Raw genomic sequence first — 10855 nt, 5'->3', positions numbered from 1 at the left:
TACAGATCATCTATATTATGCCCTCAAAGATGCTGGGATTCATGTCTTCAGGGATGACAACAAGCTCCCACGTGGAGAACACCTCACCACCGTGCTCCAACAATAATCCAAATGTCTAATATTGCAATCATTGTTTTCTCGAAGAACTATGCAAAATCGAGATGGTATTTGGAGGAGCTGATGACAATCATGGAATGTAGGACGACTTTAAACAAGTAGTTCTGCCCATTTTCTATGATATCGATCCTTCTGATGTGAGGAACCAAAAGAGAAACTTTGAACATGCATTTGCTCGACATCAACAGCCTTCCTCTGTTTCAGACAATCACAAACTTCTTAGGTGGAGTGAAGTTTTGACTGAAGCTGCAAATTTAGCTGTCTCCAATTTCAAAATTTATGCGGATGGGTAATTACTTTTGCTCTCTTTTTTTCTTTTTTTTTTCCTCTTTAAGTATTTTTCTTTATTCCCTGTTTTTCCCATTTATGTGTGAATAATGGATCTACTAAATTGTCTCCACAATTAAAAAGAAAAAACCAAATTGAAAATAAAGTGATCTTACTAAACAGAATGCCCTAGACCCCGATCCGAATCAGGATTCAAAATTGGAATTTGGTACTCGATCCTTGTTTGTCTTGAAATACTTCTAAGAGTGTAGACTATCCCACATATCTATGCGGATCATTTCAGCATGCTTTATGAAAATCTTTAGAAGGTCACCCAATATAGGATTGGTCCAAGCCAAGCAAGCTTAACTTTGAGATTTATATAATCGGATGCACCTTGTTAGTATTGGTAGCAATTCTTTTAAATATTTTTTAACATACTTTCATATCCTTAGAATCTCTCATTCAAATGTAATCTTAGTTCATTCAAGTACTCCTATGAATTCGAGAGTTACAACGTATTTTTGGTTTCTAAAAAATATCAACTATTATTTGGCATTGTAGGTCAAACAAATGGTCCTTCTAGATTCTAATATTGTTTCACACAACTTTATCAATTTTTTTGCTTCCTTTTTGTCTCCAATGAAATTGGTGAAAAAATTGAATATGTTGGATTGCAGGCATGAAGGTAAATTTATCAAGAAAGTTGTTCAAAAGCTATTAATAGATGTGAACAAAGACATACATGTAGCTCACTATCAAGTAGGCATCGGTTCTCGTGTTGACGCAATTACTTCAAAGCTTAGGGTTGGATTAGGTGGTGTGCGCATGGTAGGAATTTGGGGTGTGGGAGGTGTGGGGAAAACAACCATTGCAAAAGCAATTTATAATCGACTTCATCACAACTTTGATGGAGCTTGTTTTCTTGGCGATGTTAAGGATCCTTCAAAGGAATCAAATGGGCTACTTCACTTGCTCCAAACACTTCTCAAAGCTATCTTCAGAACAAGAAAATTTGAACTACAAAATGTACACAAAGGAATCTCACTACTCCAACAAAGACTTCCTCACAAGAAGCTACTTTTAGTATTAGATGATATAGATGACTTGGAGGAAATAAATGCATTAGCAAGACGTCGTGATTGGTTTGGTGAAGGAAGTAGAATCATTATCACAACTCGAGATGAACATGCTCAAATACCTTAAAGTGGATGCAATTTGCACAGTGGATGAAATGAGTGAGGTTGAAGCTCTTCAACTCTTTAGCTGGCATGCCTTGGTAACAGTTGTCCTTTTGAAGATTATCACCAACTCTCAGAAAGTGTAGTTAAGTATTGTGGAGGATTGCCTTTAGCTCTTGAAGTGTTGGGTTGTTTCTTGAATGGTCGAATGGTACTTGAATGGGAAGATGCATTGAACAAATTGAAGACAACTCCTAATAGCAAAATTCAAGAAAAGCTTAAAATAAGTTATGATGGCCTTGATTCGACATGTAAGGAGACATTTTTTCACGTGGCTTGTTTTTTTCTTGGGATGGACAAGAATGAGGTTATACAAATATTGAATGGATGTGGGTTTCTTCAATTATTGATGTCAATATCCTCCTTCAAAGATGTCTTCTAAGGGGCCGTTTGGTTGAAGAGAAAAGAGGGTGGGAATGGGAATGGGTTTACAAAGCCCATGTTTGGTTGGTGAGATTTGTTTATTTAACTTGGAAAATGCAATTTCTAGGTATCTTTTACTCATACAAATGAAGGAATTGCATAATCATTGAGAAGTGTGAGTTTTCATTTCTTCTTTCGCTTCCTACCACGATTTTCCTTCCTTCCAGCGGTGAAATCGTATAGCATTTTGTTACTCAGTGATCGTGTAATATTTGGTAAGCGATCGTGTAGCATTTGGTAGGCGATCGTATAGCATTTAGTAGGCGATCGTGTAGCATTTGGTAGGCGATCGTATAGCATTTAGTAGGCGATCATATAGCATTTTGTTACTCAGCGATCGTATAGCATTTGATAAGCGATTGTGTAGCATTGGATAAGCGATCGTATAGCATTTTGTTACTCAGTGATCGTGTAATATTTGGTAAGTGATCGTGTAGCATTTGGTAAGCGATCGTATAGCTTTGGGTAGACGATCGTATAGCATTTTGCTACTCAGTGATCGTATGCATAATTTACTTAGAGATATGGGAAGAGAGATTGTGCATGATGAATCTCCAAAAGAACCTGGAAGCGAAGCAGAGTTATGTACTTGAAAATCAAAAGGTAATTCAAGTCCAATCTAGTAATTTTTTTATTTTAGTTTTTGAAATTATGCTTGCTTTCTTCTAAACTTCATATTATGGTTTTTACATCGCTAGAAGAAACACTTGAATTTTTAGTGAAATTCTAAAAATAAAAACAAGTTTTTGAAAACTATTTCTTTTTAGTTTTCAGCTTAGTTTTCTAAAATACCGGTGGAAAGTGGATAAGAAAGGAAAGAAACTCTTAGGTGGAAGTAGTGTGAGTTAAGAGATCTCGAACTTTCTAAACTAACATTCATTGGAGAAGAAGTGGTCTAATAAAGCAAAAAGGAATTTTGTTTGACAGGGAACTGATGTTATTGAAGGCCTATCTTTGAAGTTATCAGAAGAATCTACCAACAAAGTTTTGCATACGGAAGCATTTGCTGCAATGCAAAAATTGAAATTCCTTCAACTTAATTATGCACACATACGAGGAGATTTTAAACATTTTTCCAAGGAGTCAAGATGGCTTTGTTGGCATGGATTTCCTTTGAAGTTCTTACCAGAAAACTTCATTTTGGAGAAAGTTTTAGTTATTGATTTCAGATATAGCCATTTGACCAATTTCTTTCAGAATAAACCAAAGGTATACATGCTTAATTATGGTAACTGTGAAATCAAAATTTGTTACAACTTTACCATTTCTTTGTAATTTTTGTTTTCCTTTTTTCTTGTAAATAGTTTTCACTGGAGAAGTTGACGATTCTTAATCTTGGCCACTCTTATAATTTGAAATGTACTCCAAATTCCTTGAAACTCCCACATCTTAAGAAAGAACTCGCAGGTTGCAAGAGTTTGGTTAAGATAGACGATTCCATTGGATGCCTTAAGAAACTTGTGTTCATAAATTTGGAAGGCTGTGAATGCTTGAATGATCTTCCAGAGACTTTTTCTGAGTTGAAATGCCTTGAGAAATTAATTTTGTGTGGTTGCTCAAAGTTAAAAAACTTGCCTAAGAATTTGGGGAAGATGGAATCATTGGAACTTCTGCATGCAAAAGATACATGCATGCAAGAATTGCCCTCTACAATTGTGGAGTTGAACAAACTCAAAAGTTTATACATAAGTAGATGTGAAGGGCCTCAAAGCTTATGGTCTAATATTTCCAGAAGAATTTTTTCGAATTCTCTTGTGCTTCCAAAGTTTTTACGAGGTAAATTGGGGATTTTGTGTGGAAGAGATATATGCGTTAAATTGAAATAAAAGGGGGTAAATGTAATCTAGAATAGGAGCCTATCTAATTTCTAGAGAAAGATAGAGCTTTTTATGCAATTTCTATCATCGAAATCAATAATTAAACGAACGTTCAATTCTATGTATGCACGACTACTAAATCGATTTGACTTAACTAATCTCTACAAAGGCCAGCAATCAATTAAATCAAAATCAATCAAGCATCCTAATTATTAATTAAGGTCGGAAAGACCATGCCCTAATTAAACTATATGCTCTTAATTTTACTGGGTTTTTAGCGATCATGTAGAATTAGAAAAACATATGCATTAAGAATAAGGATTCAATCGCGTCGATTAAAAGTCAAAAAAAGTCATTCAATTAACCAATTTATTCTTCGAAACTGGATTAAACATGCAATGCCAAAATTCAAGGACGGCATATAAATCTCAAGTATACATATTCAACCATTGCTACCGGGTAAAATCAAGCATAAACGAACAACGAGGAAACGTGCGAGCTCAAATTTAACTAACAAAGGCATGCAATTATGATAGGGTCGTTGGTCCAACACACACATGCAAATCTAAATTCATCAAGATTCAAAGAAAAATATAGAATTGAAGAACATCACAATTTAATTACAGAAAACTCAATAAATTAGACATAGGACTCTTGCTCAAAGAAAATTATATAGAAAGTTACCTCTTAATTCATAGATAAATCTGAGATACACATCCAATCCATCGATTACAACCCAAAACAAAAAGAAAAAAACTTAAAGACACTAAATTCTAAAGGGAAAGGAAGAAGAATGAAGTTAACTTCGGTCTCCATTAGATTCGGCCCCAAAATTTAGCATATTTTGACCTAAAGATGAAGGGAGGTATTTATAGAAATCTTCGCACAGCGTTGCAACACTTGACAGAAAAGCCACGAGCATTAGGGAAACATTGCAACGTTGGCGTTGCTGCCAACTCGGAGCGTTGCAATTGCAACGTTCCCCTGCACATCAGGCTACTGCCTTGCAGCGTCAGGCTAACGTCGGAGCTTCGTATAAGGTGAGCGTTTCAATGCTGAAGCAGGAGTATTTTGATCTTTTTGACTCATTTGAAGCCTAAATGCTTAAATCACCTACAAATTGCTTCAAATTAACCCCATTCAACTCCAAATCGCCAATTCTATCTCTTGATTGCTCGATACCTACAAAATAGCACAATAAACACATAAAGTCCATTAACGAGCATAAATTAAGCTAAGACTGGTAGTTCTTTTTGAGAGCTATCAAACACCCTAAGCTTAATTCTTGCTCGTCTCGAGCGAAACACACAAACAAATAGAATATAAGATAATTAAAAACATGTTAGCTTAATTTGCAAGGTTGTTAATCCAGTCTCGACAGTAAATTAGAATGAAATTTGTAATCAAGAATGAAAATCAATTATGATCAATCAATGAAGCACAAGTTTAAGAATGGTTCTTAATATATTCATGCATGAATGAGCCTAGAGTTTGCTAGTTAAGCTTGCACAGACCAAAAGAGTTTTAAAAGGTCCTCGTCCCGTTTTTCCCTACTCTAGTTCGGTTATCAACCTCGACATACCACGCTTGCAAAAAAGCAGGCAATACTGGGACAAAGGTGCCTAAACACAAACACGTAAAACATAAATGGCATTTATTTTACCTAGAGAGCTAGCTTTCACACCCAACCGCCGGAAATCTATCCACTCTTTCTCACGGGATCCTAACTAGACACGATGGGGTAGCTTTTTTCACCTCTATCCATGCACACACACATTTTTTTTTTTTTTTGCAGGCACACAAATTTATGCCTCATTTTTTTAAAAAATTTTTCCCAACTAACTTTTTTTTATTTCTTTTTCTTTATTCATAGCATATCCTATTTTATCCACTTTGTCTAGTTTTTCTCTAAAATAAGTGTAGTTACTCCTAACTCAAAGATGGATCTTTCGGGGTGACAACAAAAGTATAAACCAAATAACCCAATTCTAAGCATGCAAGACATTAATTTCGCAAAAGCAATAACTTAATGATGCAAGAGATAAGATTTTTTTTTTTTTTTAATTTGGGCTAAAAATCATGATCATGCATTCTTAACATTCCTTCATACAAATTTCATCACAGGAAGAGTGTGCCATAAACTATCATGATAACAACAGAGCAAACAAGCTAACAGAGCAATTAAAGCACACAAGCATTGTCCGAGCACGGCGCTCAAGGACCCCAGGCTAAAATATATTACCCAACAAGTACCCCACCCCTAACTTAAGTAATACATTGTCCCAAATGTATCTCAAGTAAAGCTCAATGAAAATAAAGACAAGGGAACAAAAAACCTCTCTTGAAAACGATGGCGCACACGGGATGGTGGTGGTAATAGGCTTGCCTCTAAAAAAGATGCTCCTCACTTCTAGGTCATCCCTACAAAACAAAAAAAGAAAGAAAGAAAGAAAGCTAATCTAGAAAACAAATAAAGAAAGTAGTAAAATTTTCACTTGGCTCCTTCTAGGAAAGACAAATTTTTAACGTCAATTGCTCGACGTGACATGTCCCTTATCAAGGCACAAAGAAATTCTCGCGACGTAACCCGGTAAGGTTATAAGTCTCTTTATTTTTTGAAGAGAACCAGACAGGTCGAATTTGGTATTTTTCGTAGTAGTCAAAAAAGGTAAAAAGAAAGAATCAAAAGACTCAAGGACTGACTCTTCATAATGAAGGAAATCTTAATCTGAGATTTTCATGAGCAGCGGAACAAGATTATTCCAAATCACAATCATGAATGAACAATACATTTACAATCAACTTCAAACAAACGGTTATACAGTTCATACAGAAATTAAAGCATGAAAAATACAAATGCACAAAGAGCAAACTGTACGAACAATCGAAGAAGCGTCTCCACGCTCCATTGCGCAACACGAACGCTCGATCTACATGACTGCAACACCGCACGAACTCTTCGCGCCCGTCCTCAACGATCGCCTCGGCCACGAACTCTTCCGCAACATGAACGGCTTCCACAGCACCACGAACGGCCTCCAGAAAACCTCGACTGTTGAGTCTGATAGCACCAACAAGGCTACCTTGGTATTCTCGGTGTGAGAATCCAGAGGGTGGGCTCTGTTCGGACTTGGTGTGAGGTAGACAAAAGAGGAAACATCGATCGCACACACGACTGGGCAAGTGGGAGATGGCGAAGACCTATCGTATAGGTCGATGCCCAATATAAAACTAAGCGATCGTCTAGCAAAAGCTATGCGATCGTTTAGCTCATCGTTTAGCTCGGTCTGTTACCTACAGACTCTACATGATCATTTACCCTGGACTAGCGATCGTCTAGCAAAACTATGTGATCATTTAGTAAATACTGCACGATTGTTTAGCTCTACTCTACACGATCGTTTAGCTCGCCCAGCTTTCGTTTAGTAAATCCAAATTTACTTGACGAGTTCGTTAGTTCTTTTGCGCGAGAGAGAAAAACTCAAAAACCTTTTCAATCGTTTAAAAAACCTTTTATTTAAAGTAGGAAAACCATTTTCCTTTTAAACTCACGGTTACCATGATTCAATAACCACCACTCACTTGGTTATTTAAAAGAAAAAGAATTAATTATCCAATAATTAATATTATTATAAATATAAATGATAACCAACTTATCATACTATATTTATAACCTATAGTTTTAATATTTCATCTCATGAAACATATAAACCATAGTTCTTTTTCTATTCCATGGTACTTAATGTAAATCTCGTTTACATCAATCCTCCACTAGATGTATCTCAACATCATATCGATTATATCATATATAATCAAAATACCTCTTGTCAATTTGAACATTTCAAATCAACATCAAGAACTGATCCTCAACTAAATCCATTAAGCTTCCAAGGGGACCTCATGGACCTGTAGCTCGAAGCTCCAATGGTACGTGAATAACATACTAAACTCTTTAGTCACGGGATCCACCATCTGTTAACTGCTAGGCACTCCACTAAAGACCGACAGCTGAACTCTCTTTACCACAGATATATTATGTGTCCATCTTAACTAATTAGCAGTACGACAACCCTTCATAGATCGCTCATAAGTACAGCTGGGCCAATAATCGTTATGCCCCTGTAGTTATATCTATCTTCTTAAGTACCACTGATCTCTCTAATGAACATAAGATATAGTCCTACTATGACTGAGTCTTCTCTTCCAAGAGAAGTTGTGGCCACTATTTTCAGGCTCGAAAAGCCCTTAAGAGAGCAATCTCTCTACTTATCCCTGCTTCGGGAAAGGAATGAATTCCATCTTGTGGATTGAGTTCCCAGCTCCCAGAGTAGACAAGTCCCCAAAAAGGTAGACATGTTGAGTTGGCAATCTGGCCACTCTCACCCATACTAGTCAAAGGACCGCCTTCAAAGGCAGAAGTTCCTAAAACACTCAGGATTGAGGTCGTGTCACCTATGGTCGTTTAGGTGAGATGTAAGTCTCTAGTATCAACGACGTTATATACAGAGTCTAGTCATCTCGTGGTCCAGGTCTTATACAAACTCTTTGTATAGGACACCTCCGCTCGCACATCTCCACATGAATGGTTAGGATCTACCATTTGTAGTAGTTTATAACACTTGCAAATTTCTACAAATCGGGTCGTATCCATAGTGTTACCAGGATCAAGTATCCCACCTTAATTCTTATACTACAGACTATTTAGGTTATCACTTAAGGCATGATCCACTTGTATATCACATATACATGCTTAAGTTCACATAAGATAACCAAGGAGCTTTGTTTATTGGATATGAGTAAATGCCATAATTAAATAACATTTATTTATTCATTGAACAATGTGTATCTTTATAAAACAATGAGACTCCGGGAGAATTAGGACATCAATCCCAACAATCTCCCACTTGTCCTAATGACTTGGGAGACTAATGTACAATATACAATAAATTAAGGCATACCCCAGTATCATCTCCCACTTGCCCTAGACAAGATGTCGCATGTCTCGCAAACCTAGACTCTCCAGGTGACCCTCAAACACTCTAGCCGTGAGGGCCTTTGTAAAGGGATCAGCAACGTTGTATCCCGTAAGGATCAAATCCTTAACTCTATACATAATCATGTAGACCCTCGTTCTCTGAAGATACTTGAGGATCATCTTGACCGTCGTCCAGTGATCAAATCTTAGATTGGACTGATACCGACCAAAAATCCCTACTACATAGCAAATGTCGGGTCTAGTACACAATATTGCATACATCAAGCTTCCTACAGCAGAAGCATAGGGAATCCGTCTCATCTCCTCAACTTCTTGAGGTGTCTTAGGACATTGATCCTTAGACAGAATGATTCCATGCCTGAAGGATAACAAATCCCTCTTGGAATCCTGCATCCTGTATCTGATCAACATTTGATCAATGTACGATGCCTGAGACAAGGCTAACCGTTTGTTCTTGCAATCCCAAATAATCTGGATCCCGAGAACATATTGTGCCTCACCCAAATCTTTCATTTTGGAACTGAGCAGCTAGCCAACTCTTAATGTCAGTCAGATACCCTACATCATTTCCAATGAGCAGGATATCATCCATATACAGTACCAGGAAAGCTACTGAGTTGTTGATGATCTTCTTATAAACACAAGGCTCATCAACGTTCTGGTCAAATCCAAATGACTTGATAGCAGTGTCAAATCTGATGTTCCAAGATCTAGATGCTTGTTTCAGCCCATAAATGGACCTATTAACTTGCAAACTCTTTGCTCTTGATCTGAAATTATGAACCCCTCTGATTGAGTCATATAGATGGTCTCATCAAGATTACCATTAAAAAAAGGCAATCTTAACGTCCATTTGCCATATTTCATAATCATAAAATGTGGCTATGGACAGGAGAATCCTGATAGACTTCAGCATGACAACAGGTGAGAAAGTTTCCTCATAGTCAACTTCTTCAACCTGGATATAACCCTTTGCCACGAGTCTAGCCTTAAAGGTTTGCACCTTTCCATCCACACCTCTCTTTCACTTAAAGATCCACTTACACCCAATAGGCCTTGCCCCATCAAATGGATCAACAAGCTTCCAGACGTTATTAAAGTACACAGTGTAACACCCCACAAATTTTTTTTAGTAATAATGTAATTTCAGTAACTTTATTATTTGGAATTTCAGTAATTGGTATTAGTGGGAGGGCATTTTTGGAATTTTGAACTTCAAGTGTAAGTGCGGGAATTTAATTGTTGGCGTGAAATTATTCAAATTAGAAATTAATGGCAGGAATTAATTTTCTTTTGAAACAGAAAGGAATTTAATAGTATAAAACGGAAAAGAATTAAATGTAATTATATTTATTTCCTTTTTTGTTTATTATCATTATTGTTTTTTTTTATAAAAAGTCAAACCCACCCCACTTTTCTTCCTCACGTTCGTGAGCCCGTCCGACACTGTCCAAAGCCGTCGTGTCAGTTTCTTCTTCATGACCTCCATCCACCACTGCTTAAGCGTCGTTCGCTTTTTCCGTCACTAGATCTATCGATTTAAGTAAGATTTCTGCCGTTTGAGTTTTTTTTCGGTTGATTCTTGAATACTCATTTACTTTTGGCATCAATTGGTTGATACCCATTGTGTTTCAACTTTGGATTCAAGTTTGTGAAGGTATTGAGGTGTTGTTCAGTGAAGTTGGAGTTTGTTTTAGCGAGTTTTGGTAAGTTTTATGCTTTGATTACCCTCTCGTGGATTAATTTTAGTTATTGAGAAATTTTGGTAAAGTCATTTAGAAGTGATTTTTTTTACGAAGCTACATATGGATAATTTATTTGAGACATTGGTAGTGAAGTATGTATTTGATTCAAGCTTTAATCATGTAAGCCTAATTTCAAATTATGATTAGGCGGTTGATTCAAGAATTTCATTCAAGATGAAAAAGAGTTTGGTTTGCTAATTATTTGGGTTTAAAATTGGAGGTTTGGAAGGTGAATTCGAATTGGACCAT

The 10855-nt window shown here is 36.6% G+C and overlaps 1 pseudogene across 1 annotated transcript; it reads left to right on the top strand.

Moving 5' to 3' along the window:
- Positions 1 to 96: 96 nt before the first annotated feature.
- LOC120080314 (TMV resistance protein N-like) lies at positions 97 to 3874 on the top strand (annotated as a pseudogene). Its single transcript, XR_016529947.1, has 5 exons — positions 97 to 406; positions 1065 to 2003; positions 2545 to 2651; positions 2976 to 3257; positions 3353 to 3874. The product of XR_016529947.1 is annotated as a TMV resistance protein N-like (transcript).
- Positions 3875 to 10855: the final 6981 nt, after the last annotated feature.

The sequence above is a fragment of the Benincasa hispida genome, chromosome 6 (genome assembly GCF_027475165.1).
Source record: "Benincasa hispida cultivar pf3 chromosome 6, pf3_genome.v1.1, whole genome shotgun sequence".
Lineage (NCBI taxonomy): Eukaryota > Viridiplantae > Streptophyta > Magnoliopsida > Cucurbitales > Cucurbitaceae > Benincasa > Benincasa hispida.
Note: the sequence above shows the minus strand (reverse complement) of the source record. Positions and strands in the feature narration are given on the sequence as shown.